The following is a 14,276-nucleotide window of genomic DNA, read 5'->3' on the forward strand; positions in this document are numbered from 1 at the left end:
GGACATACAAAACTTATATACATCCAAATACAAATACAACATACACATACAAAACTTATTTGTCACTTATCTGAAGTTCAAATTTAATTGGGCATCTGGTATTTTTCTGTCAACCCTAATTGGATGCTAACTGACCAGAAGATTCTTAGGATTATTGTCCCTGTCCTTCAAATTACACTGGCCGGCCGCAAGCCCCATAAAGATCTTCATGAATGTTTGATCACTTTCCTTTTCTGACTGCCGCTGGGAGAGGAGCTGCCTCCAAGTCCACACATTTGCAGTGAATGGTCCTGTGGAACTGCTCCAATTTCCGGATCAAGAAGAACAAACAGATATAGGGCACCCACCCCAATAATCTGAAGGTCCACAATTCTTTCCATTACAACCGGCTGATGGACCACAAGACTGTGGCGTGGAGCTGGCAGCAGGTGGCAGAAGTGGCCTGGAGGTGGTGAAGTGGAGATCTGGCCCTACAAAGCCCGCCACCTCCTACATGCAGACCACCATCAACAAGAACTCCCCTGCCACCCTCAGCAGTATCCAGAACATAATCTGCAAAATCAAGTACCTTTGGGATCTGAGCATAGTCTCCAACCGCAGAGCCAGCGCCATCCTGCACAGCAGACGCCGGGGACGGTGAAGAGGAGGCAGACGTGCCCCACCAAGAGCTCTTGAACACAGCCCTCCCTCCCTGCCCCCCAGAGCAACAAAGATGTCAGCCAACTTTTCTCAAAAAAAAAAAAAAAAAAAAAGCCACCAGGTGATTCTAAACTGCAGCCGGAACAAAGTTGGATCTGGATTGTGAAGAGCCTTTAGAATCCAAGGTCAACTAGTTGCCCAGGTCTGCTGTGGTTATTTCAGTAACTTCACAGTACTGCAATTCTGCATCTTCATGTTTTGGACCCTACTTATTGTATTATAGCAACTTTCTCTTTTGTATCTCACAGAAAGGAGCAGTAATTAGCTTAGTACTTGCAATGAGGAAGTTTGTATAACAGCAAGATTATGTCCTCTTAATATCTTTTCAACAAATAGCACTGTGATCTACAATTTCTTTTAATTTTTAAAAAAGAATATTCACATTTTAAAGCTTAAAATGTTGATTGTAAAGACTAAAGATAGGGAGAGGCATATCTGATAAATAAGGGCTTTCTTGCCTTCTCATTTGTGAGTCTGGGATGTGGCCTCCTGAAAAGCTGCCCAATCAGGGGCTCTGCTTCATTAAATCAAATGTGTTAGTGCTACACGCTTTTACAGGTGGAGCTGTGAGGCTCAGCTTTCTCAGCTACCCTTGGTTTCCCTGTGGCAATCCTGCAGAAGTAGCTAGTATCTTAATGAAGAACCTGCTAAGGGGACCCATTAACAATAAAATGACTCTGGGTTGAAGGCAAAGAAGTAGTCACCTGAGCAAAGCCAAGGGGAGGGAATGGATACTAGGAACACAGAGAAGTCTGTGATACCAAATGAGGGAGATATGGTTGAGGTCCTTTAGTGGCAAATCTGGAGGTATTTCTGAGCCAAAGGAAATGTCTTTGAGTTATACCAGCTGCAGACTTCTGCTAGAGATGTAAAGTCTCATAGGTGTACAAAATTCATCACCCAGTGATCAGAAGACCTACTTTTGTCTCCGCCAAAGTCACATAAACTACACCCTCCCTCTTTATATGCAGACACCACTGTAGGGTAAGAAGCAGAGGAGGGAGGAAGTTATCTGAGAAACTAAGCACTGTTCTCCGGAGAGACTCCTTTCTCTCACTGCCTCTGTATCAGATATCTTGGATTCATTGCACACAACAAAAATCCCTTATGTAGATAGCTTTATCATCAGTATGACTCTGAAATCCTTGAGGGTAAACATTGTGCCTCAGTATACTTGGTAAAGTGCTTCAGGAGAGAAGACACACATCTAAAGAGATCAAATTGTGCAGAAAAACATGCAGCAAAAAGAGAAATGTGCCAAAGACATACATGCCTAAAATCAATCTTTCTCTCTCTATCCAGTATTCATAGAAAATTATAGAAAACATAGGCAAAAAATATCAATAAAGAGTGAAAAATCACCTGTAGTTCTGTTGTTCAAACATGTTTCCTATTTGTATTTTGTCACTCCTGCCTCTACCCCTTGCAATGGAATTATATGAGGCACAATGGTTATACTAGCTTGTCAGTTATAAATATATCCTGAACAACTCTCCTTGGTAATAAACCCAAATCTACACCCATTCTTAGTGGTGAGGCATGATTCTTTGCATTAAATTTTTTCAGATTAAATTAGCCATTTAAGTAATTGTTATTTTTTATTGCTTTAAGCAATGATGTAATGAGCAGCCATGCATAGACATAGTTGGTTATAGGGTGTTTATTACTTTATTTACTTTGATGAGATCATGCTTCATTATTTTTGAAAAATTCACCTATTTTCTTATTTTTCTTCCATATGAATGCTGTATTTATTCGTGAAGATTTTCTTCAGACCCTTTGTGTTGATATGTAAATGTTCAAACTTTTACGGTTTTGCATCTCCTTATATAATTGTTGATTCATTTAACAAATATTTATGAGGGACCTGCTATTTGCTTGGCACTAGACATATAAAGGTAATAAATATGGCTTAGTGGGAAGAGGCATGGATAAACACCAGTAATCAGAGAGTAAATACATGATTCTATTTGCAATGAGAGTTATGACAAAAGCTCACAGTGATTAAGTTGTTAATCCTGTGTCAGAGACGGCATCTTTGTGAATGGAGATTTAAGCTGAGACGTGATATAGGCAAAGTGCAGGAGGAAACACATTAGTGAGAGAGGGCACAGCTGTACAAGGGTCCTATGGCTACATATTTTTGAAGACCTGAAAGACTGGCCTGGCCAGAGCATGTAAGCAAGGGAAGTAGGTACACAAGATGAGCTAGGAGAGACAAAACAGCACTTTAAATGCTTTGGTAAGGACTTTGTGCTTTGGGGGTTGCATTGTGCAGCTATTTAAATTGTAGTCATCTATGAGACATACACGTAATTTGTTTGAGGAAGATTTTAAATCACTTCTTGTTTATTAAGAAGTAGATAGCCATGTAATTTCCATTGTGAGATAGTTCTAATTATTTAAGATTTGAAGCCAATGACGATAATTGGAGGTACATCATTGAAAGAGGCAATGATTCAGTCGGATTATGTTCTAAACACACATTTGAGAGGTTTTTTTGCCTGTATGCAATAGAAGCATATATCTTATCGATGCTGTTATTTTAACTTAATCTTTATTTTTAACCATGAGTCTTATCATTCTGATGAATCCGTTGCATTTCGAGCAAGGTGTGGCTAATCAAAAGTGGGGTTGAACCAGGAGCTACCTGGATCTTGCCCCTGGGCTAGGCTCTTGCCTAATGGAAGTTATCATAGGATGTGATCTTACAAGACAATTCCTTTTGTGCCAAGAAGCTAGATTTTGAGAACTACAGCCAGCCTCCAATATCCACAGGTGTAGCATCAGCAGGTTCAACCAACTACAGATCAAAAATATTAAAAAGAAAAAAAAAAGGAGTTCAAGAAAGTTCTAAAAAGCAAAACCTGAATTTTCCATGCTCTGACAACTATTTACATAGTATTTACATTGCATTAGCTATTATAAGTAATCTAGAGTTGATTTAAAGTATACGGGAGGATGTGCATAGGCTATATTCAGTTATTATGCCGTTTTATATAAAGGACTTGAGTGTCCATGGATTTTGTTATTATGAGGGGGAGGGTCCTGAAACCAATCCCCCAAACTGCTGAGGGATTTAGAAAACTAAGTTTTGAAAATTCAGACTGATCAGTTCTTACACAAATCCTTAGGAATATTTTGTTCAGAAGTGTTTTTCCTGAACTGAATTATAACATACTACTTTCTTTTATTCTTCCTATTGTGACTTTAACCAGTGATTTATGTAATTACATACCTAAAATAGAACTGTATCTATCAAAAACCAATCACAGAACCAAGGATTAAAGCTTAATGACAGAACTTCTCTTAGAATTTATTATGGATTCTATTTAAATAATTTCTACTCTGTAAGACACTGTATTTCATGCTTCTCATGTATTAGCTCTGTTCTTCACATCAGCTCTGAAAAATAGGAATTGATATTTTCATTGTATTTGTGGGGAACCTGAAGCTCAGAGAGGTTGCATCACTTTCGCAAAGTCACAGTACTGTAAGTGGCAGAGCCAGGATTCACACTGCATCTGTTTTTTATGCCGAGACTCTAGTGGCCTTTTTATTATACCATTTTCTTCGAAGGAAATTGCTGTAACATCATGTCTCATACCAGGGACTCTACTCAACCATATGGCATCATTTTAATGCAAATTCAAAAGAGCAGCTCATGAACGTACTCTGAGCACGCTGGTGCTAAAGGTATGTGACTTGGTAGACAGAGGACAGGCTGAACTTCAGTCCCCACTCGCTCCCTCAACCAGGACCCTAGAGCTGTGAACAACAGATACAAGCACATCTGAGGACCTTGAACATGATGGAAAGTACATTATGTAAACAAGTGATCTAAATTAAAATGTCTACTTAATATTTGAAAGCCAATTAATAAGTTGAACTGCAATAAAACCAAAATAGGTCCTTAGTTTTTCCAGAGAATTTGATTATTCCAAATATTAAATTTTATTTCCAGGTATAGTGCAGAATAGAGCCTTCTGCTATATCCTGACAAATTCTATATGGCCTTGTTAATCATGGGCCTGGTATCTGCTTCATAGTGGGATTCAACTCTGGTTTTTTTCAACTTCTCTTTTTTAATTATTAAAGCTAAGTAAAGTAAAATACCCAATTAAACTTCATTTCATAATGTATCTTTTTAAATTAAAAAGTTTACGATCGAAAATTATAGATATCGAAAGAGTAACATAAGCCTTAGGCAAATATAATTACAGGAATCAAAACACTGAGTTCACTTATTTATTAATCAAAATTTTTATTTGCCGAGCCCTTTTTTGATAGTGGGACATGGAGGAGGCATAAGGAATCTAGGGCAAGGAGATATGGTTAGAATGTCATTTTAAAATGAGGTCCAGGTGTGTGACTTCTGAGACTAATTCATAAATGTAACACAGCTTCCATCTGCCTTTCTGTCTGAGACACCCACTCTTGGAATCCAGCTGCTGTGATGTGTGGAAGTCTCAGACACATGAAGAAACCACATGTAGGTGTTCTAACTGAGAGCTCCCAGTGCGATCTTAGCTTGCAGGAAGCAGCAGCCTCCAGACACTTAACAGAGGTGGACTTTGAGATGACTTCAGCCCCAGGTGCTGTCAGATTGCAACTGCCTGAAAAACCCCATAAGTCAACTGCCTAGCCAGAAAGATAGAGGATAAGACTAATAAATAATTGTTACTGTTTTTGCTAATAATTTGTTAAGTAGCACTAGATAACCAAAGCCTTTCTACCTGAAGGAATAACACATATACACATAAGCATCAGAGAAAAATAACAGCGTTATTCTGGGGTCAGAATACATTTTATTGGGAAAAAAAGTGCTCTCCAGTGAATAAGTGAAATATTACATAGAATTGATAACTTTTCTTATAATGCTATACTTATAACCAAAAAATAAAAAAGACGCAAAATTTTAAATCCAACAGTAGTCAACCATTTGTCAATGGAGCAAAGAAGTCATTGTAAGATATGCAGACCATCACCGATATGTGGCTCAAGCAAATTTTCTTATCACTCAATCCATATTTGGCTCTTCACTTGTTTTTAGTTCACAATCATTGCTGCAGTTTACTTAACCACACTCTAGATTGGTTTCCATGTTTTTATTGTTTCACAGTACTTTCTTGCATAGAGAAATTATGTTGGGAAGTTCAAGTATTGCTTGCCTAGACTTTCTCTTATTATGAAGAATAAGATCTTGCTGGTGGTGGTATGATAAAGCTGCCACTTAGAATGGAGATAAACATTTCAATCTCCATTCCATCGCCTACTCTGCTTTATAATTTTGGTTTTAATTCATAGTCTAATTAAATTCTCATTTTAAATCAAGATGATCTGTAGACTACATATTATCTGCAACTCTTTAATGGTCATAAGATTATATTCACTTATTCCAGAGATACATGAATCTGGTATGCAAAATAAAAACTCAGAGAGTCCACCCCTGTGAAATTTGAACAAAATTGCTAAGTTAAATAAATAGATAATAATTTGATATGGGTCATTTAGATACGTACTTGCTTCAAAGTAGAAAATGGGTCATTTAATATTTTGGAGGCCAATCTTCAATCTACTTAACGGCTTAAACATTCTTTAGTGTTAAAATTTTTATTTCTTTAGTATTTCTTATGGTACTGTAGTACTTAATTCTATATAACAATCATTCTGCCACAGACAGTTTGAATAGCATTTGGTCATTTAGTCATAAGGCCAGAAGAGCAGGGTACCTTGCATCTGAGCTTGGGGATTGTGCAGAGCGGTTTATGCTCTAGGTCTCATTCATAATGGACAGCTGGGCCAGAGCATCACACCTCAGTTGGTAGATGCTGCTTTCAAAATCCAAAAAGGCCCAACAAGTACTTATGTCTCTTCTTAGTTGTGGGCTGTGCAAGTGGAACAATTTTTCTTTGCTTATAAGGGGTGTCTTATACCCCAGGTCACTAAACTTCTAGAGACTTCGCTAATACTATGTCAAAGAACATACAGGAGTCCCCCGTTACCTGCAGTTTTGCTTTCCACAGTTTCAGTTACCTATGGTCAACTGAAGTCCAAAAATATTAGATGAAAAATTCCAGAAATTAAAAATTCATAAGCCTTAAATTTGCACTGTTCTGAGTAATGTGCTGAAATCTCACGCACTCTGGCTCTGTCCTGCCCAGGACATGAACCATCCCTTTGTCCAGCGTATCTCATCCATTAGTCACTTAGGAGCATCTCGGTTATCTGATCGACTGCCTTCTATTGCAGTGCTTGTGTTCAAGTAACCCTTATTTTACTTAATAGCCCCAAAACACGAGAGTAGTGATACTGGCAATTCAGATATGCCAAAAAGAAGCTGTAAAATGCTTCCTTTAAGTGACAAGGTGGAAGTTCTTGATTTAATAAGGAAAGGAAAAGGAATCTTATGCTGAAGTTGCTAAGATTTACAATAAGAATGAATCTTCTATCCGTGAAATTGTAAAGAAGTGCTGCCACACTTCAAACTGCAGAAGTTACAGCCACACTGTGTGATTGGTGCTTAGTTATCATGGAGAAGGCATTACATTTGTACAATAAGGTATTCTGAGAGAGAGGAAAAAAGACCATATTCGTGTAACGTTTATTACAGTATATTTGTTATAATTGTTCTATTATTAGTTATTACTGTTGATCTCTTACTGTGCGTAATTTATAAATTAAATCTTATCATAGGTTTGTATGTACAGGAAAAAACTGTGTGTGTGTGTGTGTGTGTGTGTGCGTGTGAGTGAGTGAGAGTGTGTGTATGTGTATAGGGTTTGGTACTATAAGTGCTTTCAGGCATCCACTGAGGGTCTTGGAACATATCCCCGGTGGATAAGGGGGAACTACTGTACTATGTCAAAGAACAGGAGGCAAAGCAGTGAAGGTACATTTCTGTCCTTACGACGTATATGAAAACTCTTTTAGATTATCTTACTTGATAAGAATTGAAATGAAAGCATTTTGGGGAGTGCAAGTTGGCAAGCTTTTTCTGTAAAGGGCTAGACATAAATATTTTAGGTTTTGTGAGTTACATAGAATCTCTGTCATATATTGGTCTTGTTTGCCTTTAGTAAAACTTTGACAGTGTAAAAGCGTTCTTAGTTCTTGGGCTATACAAAAACAGTCCACAGGGGGCAGTTTGCTAACCTCTGTTCTAGGTACTAGGTTCTATTTCTAATCGGCACCACCATATAAGTTTGCATTAATCCACAGTCATTTACCAAGATCTTTCTGGCCATCAGGAGACTTAAATGATGATGTGGTGATGCACTACCCTGCCACCTTCCTGAATCTTTAATGTTTTAAAGATACTAGTAATCTCAGAAAATTCTAACAAAAATTCAACATTTGCAATTTTCATTGTAAGTGTAATTTCAATTTAGTTTTTTTAAAAAATTCTTACCTTTTCACAAATAATTAAAGAAATCTGAGCTTTTTGTTCTATAAAGAAAGTCATTATTCTAGGCATATTTCCTCCTATTTAGCTTTGGCATAGAGGTTAAAATGTCTGTGTGTTATAATACTGTATTAGGAAAAATACCACTAAAATATGAACATTCATTTAGTTTAATAGAACTACTTACAGTAATTCCCCTGCATACGAACATTCAAGTTGTGAACTTTCAAAGATGAAAACGTGTGTTCGCATGTCCAATCACGTAAGTTAGTTCACACGTCTGGCGTACATTGTCATGTGCGTGCATCCTCTACAAGTGGCTGTGCTTTTGTATACTTTACTGTACAGTACTGTATAGAGTACAGTAGTACAGTATCTTTATTTCAAGCCCAGGATATCCAGAAGCAAGCATAAAATCAGTGGTATATAGCCGATTGTGTTAGTTAGGTACCTAGGCTAACTTTGTTGGACTTAAGAACAAACTGGACTTACGAACTTGTTCATATGTTGGGGACTTACTGTATTAAGTGTTTTTCTAAGTTTTCCCTGAGGTCTGAATTATCAGCCTGGTGATTAAACTACTAGTTTATTCTATGAGAAAGGATAAAGTTTTTCAATTTTTATAATTATTTAATTGATTAATTAATTTGACCACACTGCATGGCTTGCGGGATCTTAGTTCCCTGACCAGGGATTTAACCTGGGCCATGGCAGCGCCAAATTCTGACCCCTGGACTGCCAGGAAATTTCCAAGAAGGGATAAAGTTAAATCAGTTCTTTTGCATATAAAACCAAGAAAAGGGATCTTTTGTTAAATTCTTTGGCTGTGTGAATAAATAGGCACAGTTTAGTATCTGTTAGAATTTTTCTACTCTCTTAAAATAAAAGACTTTTTCAAGTTTCTAATAGCCTAGAGTACATATTAGAAATTATTTTCCCTGAACACTCACAAAAGGTTTTTCATTAATGTTCTGGGGCTGAAGAGATGCCTTATAAGAAACTCAACTACTTTACCAGAGGGTTTCTATTCCAATAAAATTTTGACAATGGAAGTGATTTATATGTAAATAAAGTGTACGGTGTAGGTTTGGAAATTATTCAGTTTCTTTTGTTCAACTAATATAATGACTAAAATAACTATTCTGAAGGTAACACAAGTTGCAAATAAATAAATAAATAAACTGTATGTAGCAAGATCAGTACTTTGGCGAACATATGGGCAAAAGATCCTACTTGTCTAAGTCTGGTCTGCATTTTGTGGATTTAGGATGTCACCTTTTTATTCTAATGGGTAAATTTTCCCAACTGCCATTTTGACTTAAATGGTTAATAAGGTATATAATGTATACAAAAATGTTTATAATCTTCATCTGTCATTGTATTACATTTGGATGAAGTCTTTGATTCACATGGAACTTCTGTACTTCACGAGGTGAAAACATGGTATTAGAGAAATTGCTCTAACTTTATAAAATATCACATAGGTTCCTAGTCTTGGCTGAATTAGAATAAAGTGTTTGATTTTTCTTCTTTACAAAGACAATACTAAAGTAGTTTTTATTTATCTTTGAAAGTTCCTGACCTTTACCAAACAGCCTGAAGATTTTCTTTTTCTTTTCACCAAGATATGAGAAGCTTTATAAAGTCATTCAGCTATGTGATTCAGTGTACCCTTGGTGATCATGTTGACAATACTAGATATATGGTCACCAAATGCAGCACATACTGTAATTGAAAATTTTATATGAGAAAATGCTGTGTTCAAGACCTTATTGTTGCAGAAATGCAGCACCAATAACACAGAGATATTGTTTTCTGGTTTTTTGGAGGCAACGTTTTTCAGTGCAGAATGAATGTCATCAGTGGTGCTGTATAAATTAGAGTCTAGATTTAAATAAGGAAATATCTTAATATTTTCCTCAGAGGCCGGTAGAACTGTCACTTCCTTATAGGTAAAGATTGTTTAAAATTCATCCAATAAGAAACAGTTTAAGTGAAATGAGGTATTATTAATAATGTCAGAATAATAGATATAGAGCTACAAAAATGACATTGTGCTGTATATATTATTTTTAATGTATTTTGTCACCTTAGTATATTGGAAATATTACTTTATTTACTGAAAATTCTTCCATTTTTAATGACTGCGCAGTATTGTTTTCTTGGCTATTTAGTATGGTTGCGTTTTAAAGTTTTTTTCATTTGTGTTTGTTTTTTGGCCTATAAAGACTAACCTTGCAACGTACCTTTTAATATTTTCTTATAGTCATATGTTTGCACCAATCAAGTAATATTATGTTTAGACAAATTCCTAGATGAGTAATTATCTGCATAACTTATGTCACATTGTATTCTTCTTTCAACTTGTATTCATATTTAAATTTTTTTAAAGCACACTTCCGCAAACTACTCTTCAAAGAAGGTAGAGCAAATTTTAACTTCCTGCCTCAAAGTATCAGAGCATCTTTGCTCATCTCCCTCAACAACTTAATTTTTTTTAAAGAAAATTTACTGTATATTTGAGATTCACCAAATATACATGTTGGTCAAACACTGAAAGCTCATAGTTAGAAATAACATATGGCTTAAGTTTAGTGTGAAATCAAGTATCATCCACCCATAGAACGAACTCTGAAATGAAAGAATAAAATGTTATCAAAATGTATATCAAAATAATTATAATTTTTACGACTTTATTACTAAAAATTTTGTAGTCAACTTTTAAAATGTTGCATTACTATGCAGGAACAATAAACATTCAGCATCTTCTGCTGCTAAATTAAGTATACTGCACTTCTGCTGTAAGACAATGATGCCTCCATTTCACCAAAATAAATGGAGTGCAGGATATTTTTGTTGGCATCTCATTTTTAAAAAGTAGTTTTTCCCTCATACTGTTTATATATTTATTTTTTCTTATTTAAATATGTTTATTATAAACTGTTACATACATTTACGATTTTTTAAAATGTAGAATTCTCATATAAGATTTTATTTAGAAAGGCTGATAACCTAAATGAAATTCAGTATCTTAATATAAAATGGAGGTCTTTTAAATTATTTTTTGATATTTTGAATGATAGCATACCAGAGATTCTGCAAAGAGTTTTTATTAAAGTAATGTAGTACTCATATTCTGCCATGTAGTTTTTCACATTTTATAAATAAGATTTTCTACATGTTTTTTATATTTATTGACTCAAAAATATATCTAACATTCTTTCAAATATTATCTAGTTAACATATTCTCTCAATGTTTGTATAGTCTGCTAATTCATTTTTCTATAACTATTTCAAAGTTAATAATACATGTTGTATTATATATAATTAGCAGCTTTCAAAATCATAATCGTTGCAGAATTTTACCCAAGCAATGATAAATTTTATACTTCAAATTATATACAGAAATCAACAATTAAAATATATAAGAGCTTTTCTATATGTGATACCCAGAGGCTTACCTATTTTTGAAAATGAATATTCAGATATTAATAATAATTCTGAATGGTATGCCTTAATTGTATTACTGATATTGTTACAGTGGTTAGATATGATGCTATAGCCTATCAGATTACACATTTATTATGCAAACTCTAGACCTGCCATTAACAATGTTGAAGGAGACATTCATCATTAAATGATAAAATCTGTTGACTTGAAATAAATAGTCTGCGAGACGTTTCTCCAGAAAAGATGGGTTTATTTGGCAGCAGCAGAGAATTGCAATTTGGGGTTTGCAACCATGGTGAGCCATGTGCAAATCCCTACAGGGCAAGGGAGGTGTAACCTTTTATAGAGAGGAATAGGGGGCTGGAAGGGCTATGGTAAACAGAGTCCACGGCTTTTCTTGGGCTGAGCTGTTGCCAGGAAAAGGAGTCTCTTTTTCCTGTTGGGATCTGCTATCATCAAAGTCTATACGAGCGCCCCCTTCTGGTCTTCTGACTTCATTTAATTGAGATTTCTGTTAATTTCTTACAAATGAAAGCCAAATGGTAGATTGGGACAGAATATTAGCATGTCGTCAAACTTCAATAAATGCCCAAGTCAAAATGAACCATATATATTTTTTAACATCTTTATTGGGGTATAATTGCTTTACAATGGTGTGTTAGTTTCTGCTTTATAACAAAGTGAATCAGTTATACATATGTTCCCATATCTCTTCCCTCTTGCGTCTCCCTCCCTCCCACCCTCCCTATCCCACCCCTCCAGGCGGTCACAAAGCACCGAGCCGATATCCCTGTGCCATGCGGCTGCTTCCCACTAGCTATCTACCTTACGTTTGTTAGTGTGTATATGTCCATGCCTCTCTCTCGCCCTGTCACAGCTCACCCTTCCCCCTCCCCATATCCTCAAGTCCGTTCTCCAGTAGGTCTGTGTCTTTATTCCTGTTTTACCCCTGGGTTCTTCATGACATTTTTTTTTTCTTAAATTCCATATATATGTGTTAGCATACGGTGAACCATATTTTAAATCTATATCTGCATTTATCTTCTGTATTTTATGTTTTGCTTACTCATTCCTGTTCTTTTTTTTTTGTAGAGGTACTTATTTTTAAATGACACATAATTACCGTTGAAGAGTTACATCCATTGTGGAAAATATTTTAATCTTTTAGGAGATTATCTAGGAAGTAAGCTGCAAGATTTACTGGAATTCTTTTTTTTTTTTTTTTTTTTTTTGCGGTACGTGGGCCTCTCACTGTTGTGGCCTCTCCCGTTGCGGAGCACAGGCTCCGGACACGCAGGCTCAGAGGCCATGGCTCATGGGCCTAGCTGCTCTGCGGCATGTGGGATCTTCCCGGACCGGGGCACGAACCCGTGTCCCCTGCGTTGGCAGGCGGACTCTCAACCACTGCGCCACCAGGGAAGCCCTGGAATTCTTATTTAAACTTTTCTTTGTTGAATTAAAATTGATTTTACTTACTTAAAGCCTTGTGAACATGTACTCTGATAAGTGTAGATTTTCTCGAATTTTTAAACATCTACTGACTTTTTTGCAGTGTATCATCTCTTTACAGTTTATTTTGTCTTCTTAGATGAGTTAACCATAACCCTAGCTGGCTGACTGAATGAGAAAGTAATTTTGAGAAAGTTAACTGTGTAATTCTTTTTACGATTTTATACTGATAAGGGTAAAACAAGATCGTTTTTATGAATTTAAACTGATTTTAATCAATATCCCAATTATACTTCATAATTCATCAATTCTCAAATTTTGTTTATGTGAGGAGAAAAAACTGTTTGGAACTAACTTTCTATCACAAATATCTATATAAACTAATTTTCAACTCCTCCTTAGTTGGAACCATGATTTCCATTTGGAGAAAATGTATATCCCTAATATGACCATTATTTTATATAAGCCCACAAAACCTAGAGGTGATAAAAAAGAAGAAAGAAAATACATACATATACAGCTTTTTTAAATTCAATTTTTTTTCTAGATAACCATTTTCAAAAAGTCTTCCTGTGTTCTGACACTAGCCAACTTCAATCAAAATGTGTCTTCATAAATTCATATGTCTTACTGTCTGTACACATCTGATTCAATATTGACCTTGAAAAATGATTTAAGAACACTACAATATGGCTAAACGACATAGTTATCAAATTGTTTAAAAGATAGCAATTGACTGTCAAATACTACTTATCTTCAAGTATGTCTCTTCATTTTTCATTGCTTTTGCATGGAAAGAGAACAAAAATATCACTGATATCAATATATCTATCATCTATATCTATATTATCTATTGATATATATATATACATAAATATAATACTTTACATATAGGTATACATGTATGTATATAAATAAAGAGGTATATATGTGTGTGTATATATAAAAGATAGATTAAAATATAGATATAAAACAATTATAATTTTGGTTTTCTACCTCCATTATTATTTTTAGCCACTTTCAAAAATTAAAAATTACCTTTCTTCTCCAGGCTTCCTTTTTTGACCATTAAACTGTTGAGTGCATGAACCTAAGAAAAACATAATTATAAGGAAAATACACTATACATATAATTAGAAAAAGAAATATATTAAAAAATCTGAAGTCTTTATACCTTTGTGTTTAGATCATTTATATTATGCCACATTTTATTCATTCTAAGAAGTTAAAAAAAATCTCCAAATCAGTTTGCATTTTGCAATCCCCTTTGATC

The 14,276-nt window shown here is 35.2% G+C and overlaps 1 pseudogene; it reads left to right on the forward strand.

The window, feature by feature from the left end:
- The first annotated feature begins 212 nt into the window (after nt 1–212).
- LOC117307828 (large ribosomal subunit protein eL28 pseudogene) lies at nt 213–675 on the forward strand (annotated as a pseudogene).
- The last annotated feature ends 13,601 nt before the right edge of the window (nt 676–14,276 follow it).

This window comes from Tursiops truncatus, chromosome 14, assembly GCF_011762595.2.
Source record: "Tursiops truncatus isolate mTurTru1 chromosome 14, mTurTru1.mat.Y, whole genome shotgun sequence".
Lineage (NCBI taxonomy): Eukaryota > Metazoa > Chordata > Mammalia > Artiodactyla > Delphinidae > Tursiops > Tursiops truncatus.